The 24,003-nt window shown below is 37.4% G+C and overlaps 1 long non-coding RNA gene across 1 annotated transcript in view; it reads left to right on the forward strand.

Moving 5' to 3' along the window:
- Positions 1-23,665, forward strand: part of LOC129525740 (uncharacterized) — a 43,315-nt gene extending 19,650 nt beyond the window's left edge. Inside the window, exons 2-3 of the long non-coding RNA XR_008670193.2 lie at positions 22,934-23,057; positions 23,546-23,665. This is a non-coding gene — a long non-coding RNA (uncharacterized lncRNA). The remainder of the gene's footprint in view (positions 1-22,933; positions 23,058-23,545) is intronic.
- The last annotated feature ends 338 nt before the right edge of the window (positions 23,666-24,003 follow it).

Below are 24,003 nucleotides of genomic sequence, written 5' to 3' on the forward strand. Positions count from 1 at the left end.
TGGGAGAAAATAAAATAAATGCAGGACATGGCACTTGAGTCAATTTACAACCAGCTGAAAACCCACAGCCAATAACAAGAAATTTCCCCCCTGTGGTGATATAAACTGCAAGAGAGTTGTTAAGAGCCATTCCCAACAACTTGCATTGATATTAAGATTGCTAATATGGTTTATAAGAGAGTAGTCATTCAAAATAATCTTAGCTATTAAATTGGAGCAAATGTCATTGTGGTTTTCACTATTACTTTTAACGGCAAAAACTGCGATTACTTAATTGAAATAATGTATTGGATAGGTTTGGGTCCCTAACTATGCATGAAAATTTGTTGGGAAAGGCCTATGAAGAATAAAGAGGAGAAGGCAGTAATAAGCAGGAAGCACCTTCAGAGCTCAATGCAGGTATAACAGCTGTGAACAAAGAGGAAGAAGGAAGGAGGATTAGGCAGCAAGGGTCTCAGACTGTAGCCCACTTCCAAAAAGGCTTTAGGCAGGACTTCGTCCCTCAAACCAAAGTCACCTGTTAGAGGATCCCTGCTTCTGTAGAAATGGGCCAGCACTAGTATCTCTCACCTTGTCCAGTCTTTGGCTGGGAGCAGCCTGGGGAAAGTATAGCCTTATGAGAATGCGGTAGTTGTTTCTAGAGGGGTGGCAGTTACTTCTCACGGTGAAAGATCTGAAAAGCACATTTGCCATTATAGTCTATCCCTTGCACAGATCTACTTCTCTATGTACATTCAAGGGGGCAGCTCCTCCATGGCTTCTGGGGGGAGTACAGGGGGTCTTTCTTCTTTGTAAGAGGGAACTTACAAGTAGGAGGTTAGTAAGATGAATTGTAGCCCCGTCAATGCAGTTATTTCCTTACCCTCAGCTCTGACCATAGCAGGTCTTGATGGCTTATCTGAGGAATCTAAAGCATTGATAATTGCACCCCTCTCAGTATGTGATTTCTGCACATCTTTTCACAGTTAAAATTGCTCCAGAAATCACCTGAATTCCACACGTATTCCCTCCTGCCTCTATTGTGAACAAGTAGCCTTTCCTCTGCCTGATGATCAGAGCCAAATATTCTTATCAAGATTGTGATATCTCTTTTCAACTGATGGTCTTTGTCAAAAATTTTAAAGTGCTCCGGCAGCTGCAATAGATTGTGGTTCAACAGGACCTTTTCTATACTATCTGGCAATGGTACAGCAAGGTGGTAATAGCAAGGGGAGCAAGACTTCCACCCCTGCAGACCCCAGAGTTGTAGAAACAGGAAACACCAAGTCCTTCAGCTGGGAGCTGATGGAGACTGAGCCACTTCCACTTCTTCATTTCTGAATCCATACATTCTTTCTACTGGGGGAAGGTGGGGGTAGGGGAAGCAGGACAATGTAAAGGTTTCTGATTTAATGCATATACTTCACCCCGAAGGAGAAAAATCTATCTTTTCAGAGTATTTTTCCAAGGTGGCACTTTATCTTTGCCTATGAGGCTGGCTGCCTCTGATTGCATGTGATATATTCACAGGATTCCATGACTATAGACCTGTCCCTGCAACTCCTTTGCTGTGAAGGGGGCCTAGTCCTCTGACGCCATGTTGGGTGAGATTTCGTGCTTACAGATTAAGTATTCCTTAATCCCTTTCATAATGGTGCTGGATGATGCTTTTGGGGCAAGAAAGGCAAATCCATACCTGGAATAAATATCAATTTCTGTGAAGAACAACCCTGGCTCTTCCAAGTCACAAGGGGTCCACTGCAATCAACTCGTTACCAAGTGCCTGGTGTGTCTTTGAAGTAGCATCATACTGGGGCCTCAGCAGTGGTCTCTGTTGCTGACAGGTTGGAAATTCAGAGGCAGCAGTAGTTAGATCAGTAGTGGGAGTCCAAATTGTTGGGCCAATAAGAGACTTCTTTCTCTACCACTGTGGCCATCCCACTTTAGTGCCCATAGTGTCAGTAGTGGGGGTGACTAGTGATTAATGCTGGTGTCTTCATTTGGTTTGCTATAACAAAATACTATAGACAGGCTTATAAAAAAACACTTATTTCTCACAATTCCAAAACCTGGAAGTCTGAGACCAGAGTGGTTGGGTTCTGTAAAGGCCATCTTCTGGTTTGCAGACAGGTGTCTTTTCTCAGTATCCTCACACAGTAAAGAGGACAAGTGAGCTCTCTGTGGTTCCTTTCATAAGCACATTGATCCTGTTCATGAGGGCTCCACCCTTATGACTTAGTTATCTTCCAAAGGCCCCACCTCCTTCCAAAGGCCCCCAATATGGTATAACATCATATTGAAGGTTAGAATTTTAATATGTAAATTCGGGGTTGGAGGCACAAACATTCAGTCCCGTGAAGCTGGTTAATGGCAGTTGCCTGATTCATTTTGTTTACTGGGATATTCTGTGCCACTTTAATGGTAAATGCTTTCTGTGGGGCACTAACTTTAGTGCCCATTTAGAGACACAAGAATTGTCGTATTTTATTCCCACCCCCATATGACTATCCATATTCCTCTAGCCAGACCACCTTGTCCCTTGTCTCATATTTTCCAGCCCTTGTCCTCTCAGTCCCTTGATTAGAGGGCGTGACCTTGCTTCAGGATTATAGGGACCTGAATTGTCATTGACATCAACTAAATACCATATCTTTTCCCACCATTGATATTTCCAACACCATAGGCTCTTCCAGATTGTATGACCCAAGTGGCAGGGCTGTTCACCACAGTATAGACTTCCTGAAGAGCCCTGTTAATGCTTTAAGCACCACTCAAAGCTGTCAGCTTTTGACATCACTTGGTATATGGGCTACAGAAATATTTCCTGGTGTGGCAGTGTTGTGTCTAGAACCCAAAGAGGCCTACTGAGAGCTGTTTCCATTTTTATGGTAGAATAGATACAGCATTTTTATTCACTTTGAAGGGGATAACCTTGTATGCTTCTGATTACTAGATCCCTAAAATTATCACTAAACTGATAATTCCCTGAAACTTTGTGGTGATTACCTCTCATCTGTTGGAGTGTGTGTGTCATCCCAAGGTCTCAGTCATATTAGCCACCTCTTGCCCATCCTGTCCGATCACCATCATGTCATCAGTATAATGGATCCACTGATGCTTGGTGAGATACCTACAAAGTTTAGATACTTTTGGACTATATTCCAAAGAGGATAGGAGAGTTAATATACTCTGAGGTAAAAAAAGAATTAAATATTTTTGATTATTCTATTATTTTCTAAAAGAATTAAATATTTTTTGCTTATTCTATTATTTTCTAATCACAATAGAAAAAAAATTCACCAAATGAATGACCACCTAACATATATTTGAGGCCTTATTAATCTACTTTTGCAATGATACCACATTTGACAAACTGTGATCCATTCTACTATTGGTTGAGTCTGTGGTAGTCTTCAGTTATTTGCTCAGATCCATCTGGTGTCTGCAGGGGCCAGACTTTTTAATTAAACAGAAATATAGTGCTACCTGTGTATTTTTTTTGTTTTCATGGTGGCATGAACATGGGCCATCACCATGGGATACAATATTATTTTTAATTGACTATTTGGGCTAAAGAGAATGAGGAGCATTTGAGAGATTTCTCTTTGGCCTTCTCCATTACACTACCTCTTATTCCACAAGCCAAAGACCCAAATGAGTTGCAATTTCATTATAAACTCAGATGCTGGAAAAATAACCACTGTATGGATCTGCAGAAACAAATGGACTCAATATGAACTGATAGTAAATGGCCACAGTGATGTTTTGGACTCCAGGTACCAATGTCAACTTAAGATTTGTACCCAACTGTCCTCTAAATATCTGTGTATTCCCCTTTCTCTTGTATGCAGTTACCCAAGCAAATGGTTGTAGAACCCTAGGTGGGATAAGGACCAAGGGAAAACATTATCACATATACCTACCAGAGGATTGCAGGGTCCTTCTTCCTAAGGGCTAGGCTACCTCTTCAGATTTTGGATCTAAAACTCAGTTGAGGGAACTGAGAAAGTTATTGTGCTTTGTTTGTTTGTTTGCTTTTTAGAGCAAATACACTCAGCTTCCTTTTCTTCCATTCTTGTCTTTTCTGGCTGTAGATGTTAATCAGGATGCTGGTTGGCTGCCCATGCTCCAGTAACCAACGCCATGATTCCTTGATGGTCAATCCCCCTTGGCTGTTGCTCCTACCTTGCTGGTCATTATGACAATTGTGTTATACTGGCTTCTCGCAGTTAAGAACTGCCACCCGGTCCCTATTACTATGTGGTCCTATCATCCACAGGGATAGTAATGATCTCTGTGACCAACTCTCAGCCTTGGCTTACAAAGGACAGTCACCAATGAACTTCTGAGTCATTTTGGTGGCAGTCTCACCAGTGCATTCCTGATGGCCCTGGTGAATGTGTTTTCTCTGAGTCCTCTCATTGACCATGATCCTCTTGAAACATCTTCTGGCTTCACATAATGTATTTATTTCAACACTCTCTCTGCCATCCGCTTCATTATTTCTTTCTCTATTGTCTGTAAGTGCAACTCAGGCATTTCCACTTTACTCAGCTTGAGTTATAATTTTCTCTGTGCTTCTAATACCCATCTAGCAGTGACTTTGCCTTCTAGGACCCTCTGGGGTCTTTACCAGGATGTTAAATCATGTGTACCAAGTAAATGACCCCAACTTGAGGAATTCTTTCTTATTCAGATTTGTATTATTATCTCCTTGATTAAGCACTCTTAAAACTCAAACTAGGGTTTGTGAACGCTCCTGGATCCTTGCTGATACATCTATCTAAATCTTGCAATTCCTTTGGCGTATAATCTCCTTTCCCCCAATCAGGCCCAGCACACACTAAGCTAGGCTATGCTAAGATTTTGTTTTTGTTATACTCCTGGAAGCCAGGAAAGAAGGTATAAATATAGGGGGATTGGCAACTTGTAGGGGTGGATGGAGGCTCTGCAGAATCTTCCAGCTTGAAGAAATGCTAGCTGTTACTAAGGAGAGGTATTAGAGTTCTTATTAGATGCCTCAGAACCTTTGCAAGATGAGTGTGTTTTGCAGAGCCAACATCTCCAGAGGCAATCATCAAGATATTCCAGTTCCATATTTCAGGACTCATGATCAGGGCCCTGACCAGTCTTGGCCTAGAAGTCTCTGGAGCTCTGTGTCTCCATCAAACTCCAAGTGTGCTTTTTGGCTATGGTCCCTCTTCTATCTTTTGTGGTGTTCCCCTACACTGGGATATTTTCCCAGATCACCATCCATGAAATTCTTCAGGAATCAAGCTACTGCCCTGAGCCAGGAGCCAGATATATTCCCCTGACCACTCAGAATGGCTTTCATTTTGCACGGTGGGTGGTGAATGAGCCAGTCTCCAAATTTCATCTGACTGGCAGACTTCTTGGACCACTCTTAGTACTGTCTGTGTAATTCAGGTTCTTTGCAAAGCAAATGCCAAATGGAATAGGATTGTGAGAGTCACCTGTTAACAATAAAAAGAAAGAATCAGGAATAGGCAGAGAGCACCTTCAGAGTGCATCACAAACCTGACACCTACTAAAGAAAAGAGGAAGGAAGAAATTGGGAGGAAGTGTCTCAGACTATGGGAAAGTTCAAATAAAGTTTTCACCAGAGGGAGGGTAGTTCTAGAGCCAGAGTTGCTTGCTCTAGTACTCCCCATTGTGTTCAGTCATTTAGTAGGCAAAACCCAGGAGTAGCATGACCACTATGCAAATGAATTGGTAGATCCAGATGTGGGGGTTGGAGGGCTAGAGCTGTCAGTCAACTATTATTTCCAAGATGATAATCTGCGTGGCACATTTTCAAGGCTACCACATGCACAAAGTGTGACCAAGTATTCAACTGGGGTAAATACATAGTCTTAAAATTTGGATTAAAAAAACCCAAATAATTCATTCATTTCTAACTAGGATGAAAGACATAGTATGATAGAAGTTTATTTAACAAAAATCTGAGGATTCTTAATCCTCACGTTTTCAATAATGCAACAATAGGGAGTAGCTCCCTTAGACATGATTGGCATCTTACACTGCACTTGTTGGAATATTGCATCCAGTTCCCAAAGAGTGATAGCCCTCCTATTCTTCATACTCATGAGATGCCATCACTGGTTTGTTACAAGTTCTGTGTGCCAGAAGAAAGCCACGTGAAATTTTGTCAAATAAACAATTGAAGGAAATGGAATATTTAGTTGGCAGAAAAAAACACCTTCAAATATTTGAAGGCTGTCTTGTGGAAGAAAGTAAAGACTTGTTTTGTTTTGCTCCAGGGAGCAGAATTAATAGCAATGAGAGGTAATTACAGGAAGGCAGATGATAGCTCAGTAAAAGAAAAATATCTGTAACAATTAGAGTTATCCAACATTTGAACAGGCACATCAATTACATGCTAGGTTCCTGATCACTGCCTGGATGACCACTTCTCAGGGATGCTCTAGAATTGACTCATGCATTTGGAAGGGACTGAGTCTGATCTTTTTATTACCTTCCAACCCAAATGTTTTATGATTCACCAATTTAAATGGATAGAAAATCACAAAGCATTACTTGAATTTTCCTTTTTGGTTGACTGTAATCTCGGAAAATTTTGATAATAGAAGAGGAGCTTGAAACATCTAGATCAAAAACTATAGAGGTAAAACATTAGTTGCTGTGTGAACAGGGGGCATACACTTACTACTTTTGAAATATTAATGTTTTGTGGCTTTAATAGCATTTTTTCTGAAATAAACTTTAAAATCACTTGGTTCATTTTACAGATGAGCATTTACAGGCTCTTACTTGATCACGTTCATGTATCAATTTAGTGGTTGATATCCTGGACATCAGGATTTCAAATAAAAGTGAATATGTTCCCACAACACTGAATTATGACTATCACCTTTCTATAGAACAAAGTTCTTATTTGGATAGACCATTATGGGGCCAATAAATAATTTATTTGAAAGAGATGAATGATTAATTCCTTATTACTTTAACTTAATTCAATATGTATTAAATCAGCACCAATTTTGTGATCTAACATTATTCTTAGTACTGTGGGGGATATATTGCTTTATTTTTCTTCTTTAAAGAAAGACCTAGAAATACCATTTGACCCAGCCATCCCATTACTGGGTATATACCCAAAGGACTATAAATCATGCTGCTATAAAGACACATGCACACGTATGTTTATTGCGGCATTATTCACAATAGCAGAGACTTGGAACCAACCCAAATGTCCAACAATGATAGACTGGATTAAGAAAATGTGGCACATATACACCATGGAATACTATGCAGCCATAAAAAATGATGAGTTCATGTCCTTTGTAGGGACATGGATGAAATTGGAAATCATCATTCTCAGTAAACTATCGCAAGAACAAAAAACCAAACACCGCATATTCTCACTCATAGGTGGGAATTGAACAATGAGATCACATGGACACAGGAAGGGGAATATCACACTCTGGGGACTGTGGTGGGGTGGGGGAAGGGGGGAGGGATAGCATTGGGAGATATACCTAATGCTAGATGACGAGTTAGTGGGTGCAGCACACCAGCATGGCACATGTATACATATGTAACTAACCTGCACATTGTGCACATGTACCCTAAAACTTAAAGTATAATAATAAAAAAAAAAAGAAAGACCTTTAAGTGTTTATAGTTTCTTGTTAGAGACGTGGAACATATGTAGAGGAATATTGAGAAAAAATTTCTACACTCTACTTTTACAAAACCTTTTAAGTCAATTTTTAAGTACTGTTGAAGGTTTTGAAAAATTCATATTGTGTATATGTGCATGTGTGTGTGCAAAGCTTAAAATAAACATTCTGGCTAGGTGCAGTGGCTCATGCCTGTAATCCCAGCTCTTTGGGAGGCTGATATGGGAGGATTTCTTGAGCTCAGGAGATTGAAACCAGCCTGGGCAACATAGTGAGACTCTGTCTGTACCAAAAAAAAAAAAAAAAAAAAAAAAAAAAAAATTAACTAAACAGAGCCTTCTTTTTTGGTCCAAACCCTTATTTTTCTGGGAACTGTTGTTTCTCCTCCCTCATGTCCTTCATCTGCTAGTTTCCTTTAAAGATGGGCGCAGCCATTTTTAAAATAAATGTTTTCTCTGGCCAAATTGATTCAGCCAGCACTTGCCACTTAATCCATGCTTACCAAGTAGCTTTCTTTCCTGGCAATGTTGGTCTTGGGAAAGACAGAGTTAAATTAGATCAGTTTCTCTCATGTTGGTTGAAGTTGAAATTTGTAATTTGGAAATCCAATCTGGGCCAGGGTGTTTTCCACTATGTAGAAGGAAGAGCAAAGAGAAAAGAAAAAAGGAACAGAGAGACAGTCAGACAACAGAGAAAAGCCCTCAGCTCTCAGACCCTGTGTCCCAGCTGCTCCAGAAGTCCGGTGGCAACCGTCCTTCCCTCCTTTAGTCTAGTTGTTCAATTACTCTCTGGATTCTGGTTGTTCAATTACTCCTTGGATTCCCTTGAATTCTGCCAATAAATTTTCTCTTTTTTCTGCTAAAGTTAGTTCAAGAGGGGTTTCTGAAATTCACCATAGTAAGGTCCTAAAAAAATAATAAACTATATCTGAAAAACAAAGGTGGCCAGGCGCGGTGGCTCACGCCTGTAAATCCCAGCACTTTGGGAGGCTGAGGTGGGTAGATCACTTGAGGTCAGGAGTTCAAGACCAGCCTGACCAACATGGAGAAACCCTGTCTCTACTAAAAATACAAAATAGCTGGATATGGTGGCACATGCCTGTAATCCCAGCTACTTGGGAGGCTGAGGCAGGAGAATTGCTTGAACCTGGGAGGCAGAGGTTGCAGTGAGCCAAGATCGCACCATTGCACTCCAGCCTGGGCAACAGGAGTGCAACTCCATCTCAAAAAAAAAAAAACAAAACAAAAAAAACAAAAAACAAAGATGACCCAATATATGTCACCTACCCAAGTAGAGACAATGCATCATAGTGGAAAGACTGCTGACTGGAAGTGAGAAGGTTTAGGTTATGGCTCCAGCTCTGTGTTGATTAAGTAAGCTTTGATCCATTTTAAGATTCCTAGTTGGCTAACCTGAAAAGTCAGAGGGCAGGGTGGGGTTTTTAAAACTTTCTTAGTGGAAAAGTCTCTTCAAATAAAATAAAACAGATAAACCAATGTGTTAATCGAGGGAGGATGCTCTGGTTTGAATGTTTTTCCCCTAGAAAACTCATGTTGTAATTTAATCCCCAGTGTGGCAGTATTGAGAGATGGCACCTTCAGTGGTAATTGAGTCATGAGAGCTCTGCACTCATGAATGGATTAATCCATTCATGGATTAATGGGCTAAATAGATTACCGGGTTATCATAGGACTGGGACTGGTGGCTTTATAAGAAGAGGTAGAAGGACCAGAGCTAGCACACTCAACCCCCTCACCATATAATGCCCTGTGAAGCTTTGGAACTCTGCAGAGAGTCCTCACCAGCAAGAAGACCATTACCAGATGCAGTCCCACGACCTTGGACTTTCCAGCCTCCATAATCATGTGAAATAAATTCCTTTTATTTGTAAATTACCCAATTTCCAATATTCTGTTATAAACAACAGGAAATGGACTAAGAGGAGAAGAGACTAGGGATAAGGGGTCCAGGTCCTCTCTCTTACTCCCCAAAAAAAGCTTCATGGAACAAATAGAATAAAGCACTAGACAATGTCTAAGTTCCAAATAATCTCTAACATACTGTGATTTAAAAAATTAAACAATGAGGAGTTTTAGTTAGGAAAGGTAAACTATTGGTTAAATTCCAATGAGGAAAAGCAGGAAAAAAAATTCTGGGGTGGAACTAGTAGCTAATTACACTCAAAAGCTGATTTTGAGAAGTAAAAGCTCCCAGACAGGTTCTCTTTAAACATCCACAGGGAGAAGGACTTCAGTTTTTCACTGATGACCTAATAATCTTCCCTTTAGAGATCAGCTGAAGATTTTTCCTACCTGCCACTTGTAAAGAAAAGGCAAGTGATTCCTGATGACAATGTAGAAACGGGATCATCTAGACATAAATGGAATGATTATTATGATCTCAATTCTCAGATCAAAAGTGGAAAGAAATTCTGAGGATGCAAAGTAGTTAAAGGCATAAATAAAATCAAAACTAAAAATCCACCTTCAGATCACTAAAGGAAAACAAATTGGTGCTCACCTGCTGATAACCGCTAATGGAATTTTTTGACCATAAATACACATTGATTTTTCTCCCACTTGTTTAAAGAACACCACATATGTTATTTTGAAAATTATATGCTGAAAAGTGGCTTTAGTTCTCAGTTTGTAAAAGCAAACATCCTTTAGAGAAAATAGGTTTGCAATGCTTCCCCATTCTGACAGATTCATTTTCCTTTGTGAGAGACATTGTATCTAATTTTATTTTGTTTGAAATGCAATCTAATCCTTACATTTCAGTCAGTCCTACAAGTCCTGAGCATGTTTGGTTCTATTCAGGTAGCCTGAAAACCTCAATACAATAGGCTCTTTCACAAGCTTACAAATTCTTCTGTATCTCATTGTTGAACTGGAAGAGTAATACCTTGTGTTTTCAATTTTTCCAACATCTTTTCTAAATGATGGTAGCAGTTTGTAGGTTTTTTGTTAGATATCCTGGAGATAGGAGAAAGTTTTAATGACCTTTTTAAAGCAATACCGTAGGCAGCAATAGTCCTTTCATAGCAGATGGTAAAAACTGCTGCAAAAAAGAAATTAAGAACAGTGCCTAAGGTTAAACAGCAAAATTTGGGCCATGTTTAGGCTTATAATTTTTGTATCTGAATTTCTCATTAATAGTATATGTGAGCTTCCATTGACTCTCAGAAAAATGGAAAGATCCAAGAAAACTGAAACTGTATTAGATTTGGATCCTCAAAACTTAATTTTTTCCATATTCTACACCATGGTCTATGTTGTGATAGGAACTTATCATTCAATCTGTCAGTTAGTCAGTGTTTTTAATATTGTTGAAAATCTCTGCATAAAAATGCTTATAAAAATGAATATGAAGGTATAAAAATGAACTTTGTAAGCACATATAAATATAATGTGCGCATATTACATACCTGCAATATACAGAATATATTTCTTTGATTCTAAAATGAAAAATTTTTTGTTTCAAACATTTCCAAAATTGGAATGTACTTAAAATTGATATTGTCATAAAGTTGCTGTTAACAAGGCAACAGCTGTGATTCATCAATGACTGATCCTGGGTAGAGAGCAGATCTAGTTTTCCATTCTACTATTCTTTGAACTTCTCTGTTCTTTAAAATTTTTCATAATAAATGCTTTGGGGAAATCTATTTAATTAAATAATTTAAATCAATCATTAATTAAATTAAGTAATTTAATTAAATAAGCCTATTTAATTAAAATCTTTGTGGCACAGGGCATAATGTTTTGTTGAAAAATGTGGACACCAATAGCTCTCAACATAAAAGTGTTTTACAAGATTGAGACTCTGAATATGCAGAAATTTTAGGAATACCTTAACCATTTCTGTTTGCTTATCTGATATATGAGACATATAATTTTAAAAATCTGAAAGAGTTCTTTTAAAAAACATAAAGTAACAATTCTCAGTGACAAGAAAGCATTATGTCAAAGGTTAACTGGCAGTGACTTTTTCCATTTTGGTGCTCCTGAAAATAATGGTGAATTGCACAATATAAAATACTGTTAGTAATATTTCCAAGGCTACATGTCATAAAGAATTTATAGCCTTAACTTTCATATCTGAGTGTTAAATAAATATACTAGCTACCACTTAATAAACATCCATAATATGCTAAGAATTTTATGTATATCATTTGACTTAGTCCTTAAAAAATTATTTTCTTCATTTTCCATATAGGGCAACTGAGAGAGAGACAGGTAGCTTGCCAGTTGTTCTATAGTTATGGAAGTAGTAGAGCCATTATTCACACTCAGGTCTACTTGGCCCGAAGCACTATCCCATAGGAAAAAAAAAAAAAAAAAGACTTTCCTGCTGTCTGTGAGACAGGAAAAAAAAAAACCCACTAAAAGTATATAAACAATAAAAATGTTTTAAAATCCCCAAACAATTCAACAATATTGTGGATAGTAGGTGGAACCACCTTAAAAAAAAAAACAAACTATGATGCAGGTAAATGAAACTTTCAACTTCCAAAGTTCCCTCTATTCCCTCTAGAGCAGTAAGGAGTCCATAAAACTGGCAACATATTAGAATTATCTTGTGTGCTTGTAAAAATACAGACTCCTGAGTTTTATATCTGTAGACATCTCTGATTCAGATTATCTCTGAATCTCTGATTCGGTAACTTTGCAAAAGGGACCCAAGGAATCTGTTTATCTAAATGTTTCCAGTGAAAATTGGGTACATAGTCAGGTGTGAGAACCTCTGCTGTAGAAAAGAAGACATTGTGTAAATGTTAATACAGCTCAGGTTCAAATTCCAGCTCTACCGCTAGCTGGTGAGACCTTTGGCAAATTACCTTGTTACTCTGCTTTGATGTATTCATCTCTAAAACGGAGCTATTAATAGTAATACCTTACAGGGTCATTGTGAAGATTAAATAAATTAAATGCATGTGGTGTTCTTAGAACTGTTCTTGGCAGAGAATAACAACTGAATACTTGTTGTTGGCTACTGTTAGGTGTTTGGCATAGACATTCTTCTTTGTGAACTCATGGCTATTAAAAAGAAAGGCACATAAGAGAACAAAATAAAATAAATAGTGTGGAAGTTTTTACGTGCACTCAGCATAATCAGGAGTTTATTTACCCTTCCACCTAAAATGTCCAAAAACTAAACAAAATATATGATGAAATATTTTTCTAAACACTGGAAAACAGAAAACAAAGGACAGTGATCCCTGATTGATGGAGGCAAAAATAAGGTGAGATTTATCATTGGTCCTGTTTACTGCTTGAAAGAGCTTTCTAGACACGGTATAAGGAGGAGGAATCTATGCAATGCAAGTAATTAGATCCTGGAGTGGCAGGGATCATGTGGCAACACTCAACCACTAAAGGCAAGGTGGGTGTGGTTACTATAAAGGACAGCAGAGACAAAGCAGCAATGAGAATAGTCTGACTCATGCAGACCTATCACATCGGCTAATTGACTTTACAAGAAAAACGTTGAACTAACTAAATTTAGCAGAACTGATCTGAGCAAAGAACCACTCATGAATCCAACAGCCCTCAGAACCAGAAAAGGTTCAGAGAGCTCCACCCAACAAGGTCAGCAGGCAGTATTTATTAGACAGAAAAAGGAAGTGACATATAGAAACAGTTTAATTGGTTACAGTGGAGCATTTGCCTTGTTTGGCCATGATGTGATGAGATATTTGCTTTATATGAATGCAGTCTGGTCAGTTTGCATCCTGTGATTGGCTGAAGCTCAGCTGCTTTAATTGGCTAAGACTCAGATACTTCTTAGGAGAATATACTCTCAAGTTATATTGCAGTTTGTTTACATAAAAATTAGGTTGTAGTTTGCTAAGCATCCCATGTAAATAAGCAGCTTTAGGACAAATGGATGTGATATAATACATACGTAATTGGGAAGGCACCACCTGAAGTTGGACAACTGAAGCACTGCAGCCCCCTTCTGGGACATTTCTAAAGGACAGTGATGAAGGGAATTTCTTTCAGTGGACAGAACTTCCAGCAGTGTACCTGGTTGTTTACTTTGCTTGGAAGAAGACATGACTACATGCGCAATTGTGTAACTATTGACTAGAGGGTCAGGGACTGGGAAGAAGCATAATTGGAAAACTGGTGTCAGGAAAGAAAAAGTGAAATTGTGTTATTTATAGATAACAGGATTGAGTATGGAGCAAATTTGAAGGAATCCACAAAAAAGCTACTAGAACTTATAAGTGGTTTACCAAAGTTCCAGGATGGAGGATACATATGCAAATATAAATTGTATTTATATGTATGAAATGACAATTAAAACAAGTAAATAAAACTGAATTTAAAATATCATTAAATAACAAATATTAAATGCTAAGAGATAATCTGAAAAAAGGTGTGAAAAATCTGTATACTGAAAGTTATACATATTAGTGAGATAAATCAAAAAAGACCCATTAAATGGAGAGATATATTATGTTCTGGATGAGGATATTATTATTATGATCTTTAGTCTCTATAAATGATCTATGTATTAACAAATCCCAATAAATACCAGTAAGCTTTTTTTGAGTTAGAAATTGAAAAAGTAATTCTAAAATTTATTTGGAAATGTAAATGACAACAAATAGCAAAAACAATTTTTTTTTTTTTTTTGAGATGGAGTTTCACTCTGTTGCCCAGGCTGGAGTGCAGTGGAGCGATCCCAGCTCACTGCAACCTCCACCTGCCGGGTTCAAGCAGTTCTCTGCCTCAGCCGCCCGAGTAACTGGGATTATAGGCACCCACTACCACAGCCAGCTAATTTTTTGTATTTTTACTAGAGACGGGGTTTCACCATTTTGGCCAGGCTGATCTTGAACTCCTGACTTCAGGTGATCCACCCGCCTCGGCCTCCCAAAGTGCTGGGATTACAGGCGTGAGCCATAGTGCCAGGCCAAAAACAATTTTTTAAAAGAGGAACAAAACTGGAAACCTAGTTCTACTTGATTTAGTCTTATTATAAGCTCATTATAAAGTTATAGTAACCAAATAGTGTTTTTTGGAGTTATGATAGAAAACTCGATCAGCAGAACAGAATTAGAGATTCCAAAGATATACCCATAAATGTATGGATAGCTGATGGACTCTGCAAAGATGCAGAGGCAATTCAGTGCATAAAAGATTGTCTTCTCATCAGAATGTGCTGGATAAACTAGATATCCATGAACAAAACAAAGTAAAAGATTCTTACCTTGAAGGAAATACAAAAATGAATTCAAAATGGATCATACACCTATATCTACAAGCTAAAAACCATACAAATTCTAGAGAAAACATAGAAAAACTTTTATGAACTTCCCTGAGTTAGACAACAGTTTTTTTAGATATGACACCAAAACATGATCCATAGAGGGAAAAATGATAAATGGAATTTCAGCAAAAATTTTTATTTCTCTTTGGAATAAGAGAAAGAAACTACTAAAAGAATGGAAATAAAGCCATAGACGAGAAGAAAATAGGTGCAAATCATATATATAATAAAGGTTTTGTATCCATAATATATAAAAAACTCTTAAATAATAGGGAAACAAACAACCCAATAAAAAAGGAACAAAGTATTTGAACAAACATCACTAAAGATATAAAAATGACAAATCAACACATGAAAAGATGCTTAACACCATTAGTCTTTAGGGAAATGTCAGTTAAATCATGTTATACCCTTACACTCAAATTAGAACGTCTAAAATTAAAGGACTGACCACAACAAGTTTTGGTGAGGATATAGAGGAGCTGGAACACTCAAGCACTGAAGGTGAAAATTTAAAATGATACAGCCACTTTGGGAAACAGTTTGGTAGTTTTAAAAAACTGAAACATATAACTACATATGATCTAGCCATTCTATTTCTAAATATTTAAAGAAAAGATATAAAAGCATATGCCTGTATGAAACTTATATATGAATGTTTATCATAGCTTTATTTTGTAACAGTCCAAAACAAACAACTGAAATGTCCATCTATGGGTGGATATATAAACAATTGTATTCCCACAATGAAATGCAATATATTCAATGAATATATATTCAATGTGCAATGGAATACTACTGTGCAATAAAAAAGTCTCACGTTATTGATACAGGCAACTACATGTATAGATCTCAAAATAATTATATTGCGTGAAAGGTAGACAAAAAGGCTAAATGTTGTGTGACTCCTTACATATACAATTCTAGAAATTGCAAACTAATGCAAAGTGACAGAAAGCAGTTCATTGTTTATTTAGATGACAAGAAAAAGAGAGGGATAGAAAAAGTTACAAGGAAAAGTGGTAGTTGTCATTGGAAATCTATATTGAAAGCCATAGGGACTGCTGTGTAAAATGGCTGATTGAAAACACACAAATCTAATTTTACTCCAAACCAAACTCCCACTGTAAATACAAAAGCATGCTGTTTTTTGAAAAATAAACCCATAGATAATGGGAAAACAGGAAAGGAGAAAACATCACAAGAAAAATTTGGAAGCTGGGAAAACAGATGGGTAAGTGGTAATTGACTAGCACGTTTGAGAAAGTTGACTCATGAATAGGGATTAATAAGGCTAAGATTCAGCATGGTTTATGCAGAGGATCACCTAAAGACAGAAAATGAGAAGACCAGGTTCTACTGTGAGAGGAGATGAAGGGAAGGGGGGTAAATAAGGTGCATTACTTGAAAATGTAATAAATGATTGAACAGTCAGATCCCTTCCCTAACTCTTCACAGTCTAGAGATTTCTCACAACCCAGAAGAAGACTTAATAGTTTCCTTCTGCAGAAGGTAGAGGACCTTTTGTTTGCCACTTGTTCTTGGACTTAGTGACACCAAACACAATGGAAGTCCTAGGTTCTCTATCATAAATAGGGGGATTAGTAGAATGTGTACAGACTGGATTTTGAGACTCATAGATTTTTTCAACATATTTGCCAGAACAATGGTAACCATGCTTTCACTTGGCAGACAAAAAATTGAAAAAGTCTTATTTGCATAATATAATCATTCCAATGGAAAATAGTTAAATATATTGACATCAAGATTTTATAAATAAACAGGCCAGTCTAATCTTCCTATGATAAAACACATAGCTGACAAGCCCCAACCGTGTATTACTCAATAGCTTTACAAACACTATTTCAGTCCCACATTCTTAAATATGAGCATATAACCAAGGATGGCCAGACCTCTGAAGAAGCCACTAATATGAAAGTTACGGCCTAAAAGAAGTTAAGTAGAAGCAAGACACACAAGGATCAGGGGCTATTCTAAGAAAGCAAACTTGGGAGAGGTAAGACAATTTGTACTGTGAAACAAACAAATTGCGAAAATTGGGAACATTCAAGTTATTTTGTGAGGAATGAACTGGAGATTTGATGGTTTCTGAAAATTTTAACCAATTAAAGTAGTTCCATCTTTAATTCACCCTTTAAAAAACCAGGTGCTGCTGATTCCTAAGATGACACAGGGAGATTAAATTGGGTTGCAGTATAAATTGGGTTGGATTTGTCTTTTATCAATCCTTATTAATCAAATTTCTCAGATATGGTAAGACAATTACCATTTGTCCACCATCTTTCAAGTTACCTCTTTTGGGTTTTTGTTTCTGTTTCTGTGTTTTCCCTTTCTCTTCCCTTTTTTGTTGTTATTGAATTTAAAAACGCAAATCTGGAAGTGAAAATCTCAATAGAAGTAAACTATAAAATTAACCCAGGATGCCCAGTATTTGGGTAATATGTGTTCCAAAAAGAGAGAGCAAAGGATACCTAGAAGATATCACCTATGAGAGCATTTAAGGAAATAAAATCACCAAAACATAAGGGCATGATTTCCATATTTAAAGGATCTGTCAACATACACTGGTTAAAATAGAAAAAAGACACACTGGTGAAAATAATGAAATTTCAAATGCTGGGGACAAATAGATAATGCTACGTGGAAAAAGTAGTTAATATAAAACGAATTTGCAATCAGGATGACCTTGGAATTCTTAATAGCATTAAGGAAAGCTAAAACAAGATGAATTATTGCTTTTAGAATTGTGTAAAAATAATTTTCAATCTAGAATTTTATATTCAGTCAAACCATCCATTAAGTGTGAATGTAGAATAAAGCTTTTTTTTATGTACATGTTACAAAAAAAATACCTCTCACAAACATTTTTTAGTAAGCACTAACAGTCTGCTCCCATGGAGTAGACCAAAATTGAAAGACATGGCATACAGGAGAGTCATCACAAAAATTCCCATAATGAAGGCTGTGCACCAGACTAAGAATAATCAGTCAAGATGATAGCTGCAATATGGTAGTATTCAAGAGAGATGTTCTGAAGAAAAAAACGGAACCACAAAGATTAACTTATGATTTCTATTTTATTGAAAATTATGAATGAACAGCCACAGATTATTTGAGATCATTTGAGAAAATTCTAGAAATACAGAAGACACCAAAATCAACAAATAGGAAAAGTAATCTGAGAAAGAGAATGCATCAGTGAAAATGGAACACAATTTTTTTTTTAAGAAAAATAGTAAGAGGAAGGGAGAAGGATAAGACCAAGGTCTAAGAACTCACAGAGAGGGGAACTATTTTTTTTTTTTAATTAAAAGAAGGCTTTGATAAAACTGCTGTGAATTTTTACAGACAATAGACTAAAAAAAAGACCAAGATATTTGCTATGCACGTACACACGCATACACACTCATATACATTCATATGTAATATTACCTGCATTAAGTGTAAGGATTATATGGCCATAAATAATGTAGGAATCCAGTGAGGTCAGCTGTGAACAATGTTTACATAGACAACGATTTATATGCTGTATATTGAAATAACAGAAACTTTTGAAAGAAATTTTCTAAAGAACGTGGAGAGAGAGGAATAAAGTATAGATAGGATAGAAAAGTGATAAATTCTTCTCTTCTCTGGTAGAATATAAATAGATTTGTCTAAAATTGAAGAAAAGGAATAGCTTACATTGAAAATGAATGCAAAAATCAGAAGAAAAAGCTAAAAATTAAGAATGGTTTTCTCACAAAGGGGGGCCCAAGAATAGAGAAAGGCACTTATTAGAAGCTTTATAGTAATAGTAATAAAACACAAATTAAATATACCTTAAAATAAGTACAATAAGTATAATCCATAGTAGCCAAAAAGTGGAAACAACACAAATGTTGATCAATTAAGGAATAAACACAATGCTGTATATCCATACAACAGATATTAGTCAACCATAAAAAGGAGTGAAGTACCAGTACATACTACAACATGAATGAACTTTGAACATGTTATGCTATATAAAAGAAGCTAGACACAAAGGCCATATTTGGAATGATTCCATTTATATAAAATGTCCAAAATAGGCAAATTTATAGAGACAGAAAGTAAATTAGTGATTGCCCAGAGTTGACTGGTTGAATGGTAGTGACTGCTAGTATGTATGGGGTTTCTTCTTGAGATGATGAGAATTTTCTGGAAAAAAATTCTGGTTATAGTTGCAGAAGATAATGACTATGCTAACAACCACTTGATATAGTTTGGTTGTGTCCCCACCCAAATCTCATCTTGAATTCCCATGTGTTGTGGGAGGGACCTGGTGGGAGGAAAGTGAATCATGGGGGCGGGTTTTTCCTGTGCTGTTCTTGTGGTAGTGAATAAGTCTCATAAGGTCTGATGGTTTTAAAAGTGGGAATTTCCCTACACAAGCTCTCTCTTTGTCTGCCTCCATCCACATAAGATGTGACTTGCTTCTCCTCGCCTCCCGCCATGAGTGTGAGAATTCCCCAGCTGCATGAAAATGAGCTCTCCATTAAACCTTTTCACTGGTAAATTGCCCAGTCTTGGATATGCCTTCATGAGCAGCATGAGAATGAACTAATACAGTAAATTTGTACCAGTAAAGTAGGGCACTACTGAAAAGATACCCGAAAGTGTGGAAGTGACTTTGGAACTGGATAACAGGAAAGGGTTGGAAAAGTATGGAGGGCTCAGAAGAAGATAGGAAAATGTGGGACAGTCTGGAACTTCCTAGAGACTTGTTGAATGGCTTTGACCAAAATGCTGATAGCAATATGGACAATAAAGTCCAGGCTGAGGTGGTCTCAGATGGAAAGGAGGAACTTGTTGGGAACTCGAGCAAAGGTGACTATTGTTATGTTTTAGCAAAGAGACTGGTGACATTTTGCCCCTGCCCTGGAGATCTGTGGAACTTTGAACTTGAGGGAGATAATTCAGGGTATCTGGCAGAAGAAATTTCTAAGCAGCAAAGCATTCAAGAGGTGACTTAGGTGCTGTGAAATGCATTCAGTTTTAAAAGGGAAACAGAGCATAAAAGTTCAGAAAATCTGCAGCCTGACAGTGCGATAGAAAGAAAATCCATTTTCTAGGGAGAAATCCAAGCCAGCTGCAGAAATTTGCATAAGTAACGAGGAGGTGAATATTAATCACCAAGACAATGGGAACAATATCTTAAGCGCATGTCAGAGACTTTTGCAGCAGGCCCTCTCATCACAGGCCTGGAAGTTTAGGAGGAAAAAAATGGTTTTGTGGACCACGCCCGGGGTTCCTCTGCTGTGTGCAGTCTAGAGAGTTGGTGCCCTGTGTCCCAGCCACTCCATCTGTTACTTAAAGGGGCCAAGGTACAGCTCAGGGTGTTTATTCAGAGGGTGGAAGCCCCAAGCCTTGGCAGCTTCCATGTGGTGTTGATCCTGCCAGTGCACAGAGGTCAAGAATTGAGGTTTGGGAACCTCTGCCTAGATTTCATAGGATGTATGGAAATGCCTGGATGCCCAGGCAGAAGTTTGCTGCAGGGGCAGGACCCTCATGGAGAAACTCTGCTAAGGCAATGTGGAAGGGAAATGTGGGATTGGAGTCCCTACACAGAGTCCCTACTGGGGCACTACCTAGTGGAGCTGTGAGAAGAGGGCCACCATTCTCTAGACCCCAGAATGGTAGATCTACCAAAGGTCTGCACTGTGTGACTGGAAAAGCCACAGACACTCAGCACCAGCCCCTAAAAGCAACTGGGGAGGTCTGGGGAGCTATACTCTGCAAAGTCACAAAGGCAGAGTTGCCCAATGTCATGGAAGCCCACCTCGTGCATCAGCATGACCTGAATGTGAGACATGGATTCAAAGGAGATCATTTTGGAGTGTTAAAATTTGACTGCCCTACTGGATTTTGGACTTGCATGGGGCCTGTAACCCCTTGGTTTTGGCCAATTTCTCCCATTTGGAATGACTGTTTTTATCCAATGCCTGTACCCCATTGTATCTAGGAAGTAACTAACTTGCTTTTGATTTTACAGGCTCATAGGTGGAAGGGATTTGCTTTGTCTTGGATGAGACTTTGGACTGTGGACTTTTGAGTTAATGCTTAAATGAGTTGACACTTTGGGAGACTGTTGGGGAGGCATGATTGGTTTTGAAATGTGAAGATATGAGATTTGGGAGGGGCCAGGTGTGGAATAATATAGTTTGACTATGGCCCCACCCAAATCTCACCTTGAATTTCCTTGTGTTGTGGGAGGGACCTGGTGGAAGGTAATTGAATCATGGGGTTGGGTCTTCCCCATGCTGTCCTTCTAATACTGAATAAGTCTGAGATCTGATGATTTTAAAAATGGGAATTTCCCTACACAAGCTCTCTCTTTTCCTACTGCCATCCATGTAAGATATGACTTGCTCCTCCTTGCCTTCTGCCATGATTGTGAGGCTTCCCCAGCCATGTGGAACTGAGTTCTCCATTAAACCTCTTTCCTTGGTAGATTGCCCAGTCTTGGGTATGTCTTTATCAGCAGCATGAAAACAAACTACTACAGTAAATTGGTACCCATAGAATGGGACACTAATACACCATTAATGTGTACACTTTAATATTGCTGAATTATGTGTGTGAATTATATCTCAAGAAAACTGCAATACAGAAAGAGAGGATAAAGAACAATGATATAGCTCAAGTTAAAGAATGAATAATGAGTCAGAAAAGTAAAGGGAAACCTTCCTGGACATTGAGGGCATGTACTGAGGCATGAGTCATGAAAAAATATGAAAGTTCAAGAATAATGAGAAATGTAGCAAGAGTTGTTCAGGGAATGAGGGAAAGGAAAGGTGAGAAGATGAAGGTAGGGCAGTTAGGTTCAGAAAAATATGTATGATTTTATTGATAAAGGCTCCTTAGATCATGAGAAAGGGTTTGGATTTTAATTTGTCATAGAGTGCAGTGGGAAATACACAATAATGAGGAAATGACTAGGAGAGAGAACCGGTGGAACCTCTTTAAAAGTTCATGGATAAACTAAAAAGAGTGTGCATTGTGGCCTGAGGTAAAGAGGTAAAGGGGTGACAGGGCATATGGTTTAGAGGACTATGTATTTGTTACATTAGAGTAAGAGGGTTAAAATGGAATTCCTGAAATAGAAGGAGTATGATAGAAGAATAGTTAAAATTGGGAAGCAAAGAAGGCAAGACAAAAGATGAGTGAGGTTTCTAGCTGAAAAAACGAAAAAAAAATTCAGATTATAGGAAGAAGAGAAGGCTTAAAGATAACAAGTTTATTTTGGAGGATGTTAAGTTTGAGATTCTGTGGATTTTCCAGTGGAGATTTTTCCTTCATGTTTTCAGCATATTTTGATTCACAAGTTTTTACTAAAATGAGGGAAGCTTTTCTTCAGAATATGAGTAAATGGGTGTAAATGAGACAGAAATAAGTGATCTTTCATTCTTCCGAAGTCTCATGCACTTTAACACTTAGTGTAGAACTCTCTACATCTGTATTGTAATTCTATATTGATGATTACAGGATGCCAGCTTGAAGTTTTGAAAATTTAGAATTCCTTTTGCAGAAAATCACCATATAAAAATGATTTTATATCTCATTTAGTACTTTGCCACGGTAGGGTTTCTACCTATGCAAGGAAGCTGGAGTCCTGAAAATTCAAATGCATTACCCAAGGTTATCCATTTAGTCAGGGAGAAAACCAAACCTCAAGACAAGTTGTTTTGTTTGTTTGTTTAATCTGCTAGACTAGTGATATTTTTACTGTGTTCCTCTGCCTCCCTCAAAAGGCAAAATACATTGGATAAAGAGTCACGAAAGAGGTGGTACAAAATGTACATTTAATGCTCAGATTTGATAATATGTGACTTTTGATAACTGCTTCAGCTTTCTGAGCATCAGTTTTCTTCCAATAAAATGAGAATGTTTACCTAACCAATATTGACAAGGAACTCTGAGATTCTTCTTAATCAGCTTTTTAATTTGAGATCTCTTTTTTTTTCTAGTGGATGACTAGCAAAACAAGAGCAAACCAAAATGAAACAAAATAAAAATTATCAAGTCATATCAAGCACACATGTGGCAGACACATTTTGTGATAGATGACCACTTTTATATAAAAACATACAGGTATGTGTAGGTATTAATATATCCTGGACAGAAGCAAATCCCATCCCTTCCCCTCATGTCCCACCATCTTTATTACATGAATCTCTTGTTTACATTCATTTTTAAGATTTTATCTTATTCATGCTGGCATTTTTTTCTTTAAGACAAAACATCTTTAAGCAAAAATTAGAGCATTGTGCATTTTTATTTAGTTTTACAAGTTCATATAATACTTCTCAATATTAAAAGCTTTTTTGTATTTAAGAAGATTTCCATATTTCTTGTTATATAGTCAAGGAGATATTCTGAAACCCTATGGTAGATCTGTTTGGCAACTGTGGAATGATACGTAAGCACTTTGGTGCTTTAATAGCAACATTGACTTCGATACCTGGAAAATTATTTTTAACTAGATACTCTTCTTCAATATTTAGAACATGACAACACAAGAAGCAGAACTACCATTATGGCATCTCATTTCTCAGTTCTAACATTTAGCATTTTCTTAGCACACAGAGCAAGTGAAACATGACATGGAGGTAGAACCCATATACAGATTGAAATGGAGAAATTGCCTCCAACCAAAGCAGAAACAGATGGGAAAGCCTCAGAGGAGCTGTATCCTAAAGGGAAAGGTACAACCTGCCATATCCACTTATTGTGGCAAAATTGAACGCTAACTAGGATAGTCTTTTTTTTTTGCAAAAGCTTTGTAACAAAAACAACTATTTTGAGAAAATTGTTTTCATGTCCTTTTTTTAGCATTTTATTTTTTAAAAGTGCCTAAATTTACTTATGACTATGTGAAAAGTATTCAATACCTCCACATACATAAGTGATTATTATTCTGATTCCTATAGATTTTAATTTTATATCTTTGTAGATTAGACTGATATATAATGAGAACATTGTTTCAACTGATGCCTTTTGACATGTTTTGGGGTCAAGACTTCCTAATTTATCTTCT

This window comes from Gorilla gorilla, chromosome 10, assembly GCF_029281585.2.
Source record: "Gorilla gorilla gorilla isolate KB3781 chromosome 10, NHGRI_mGorGor1-v2.1_pri, whole genome shotgun sequence".
Taxonomy (NCBI): Eukaryota; Metazoa; Chordata; class Mammalia; order Primates; family Hominidae; genus Gorilla; species Gorilla gorilla.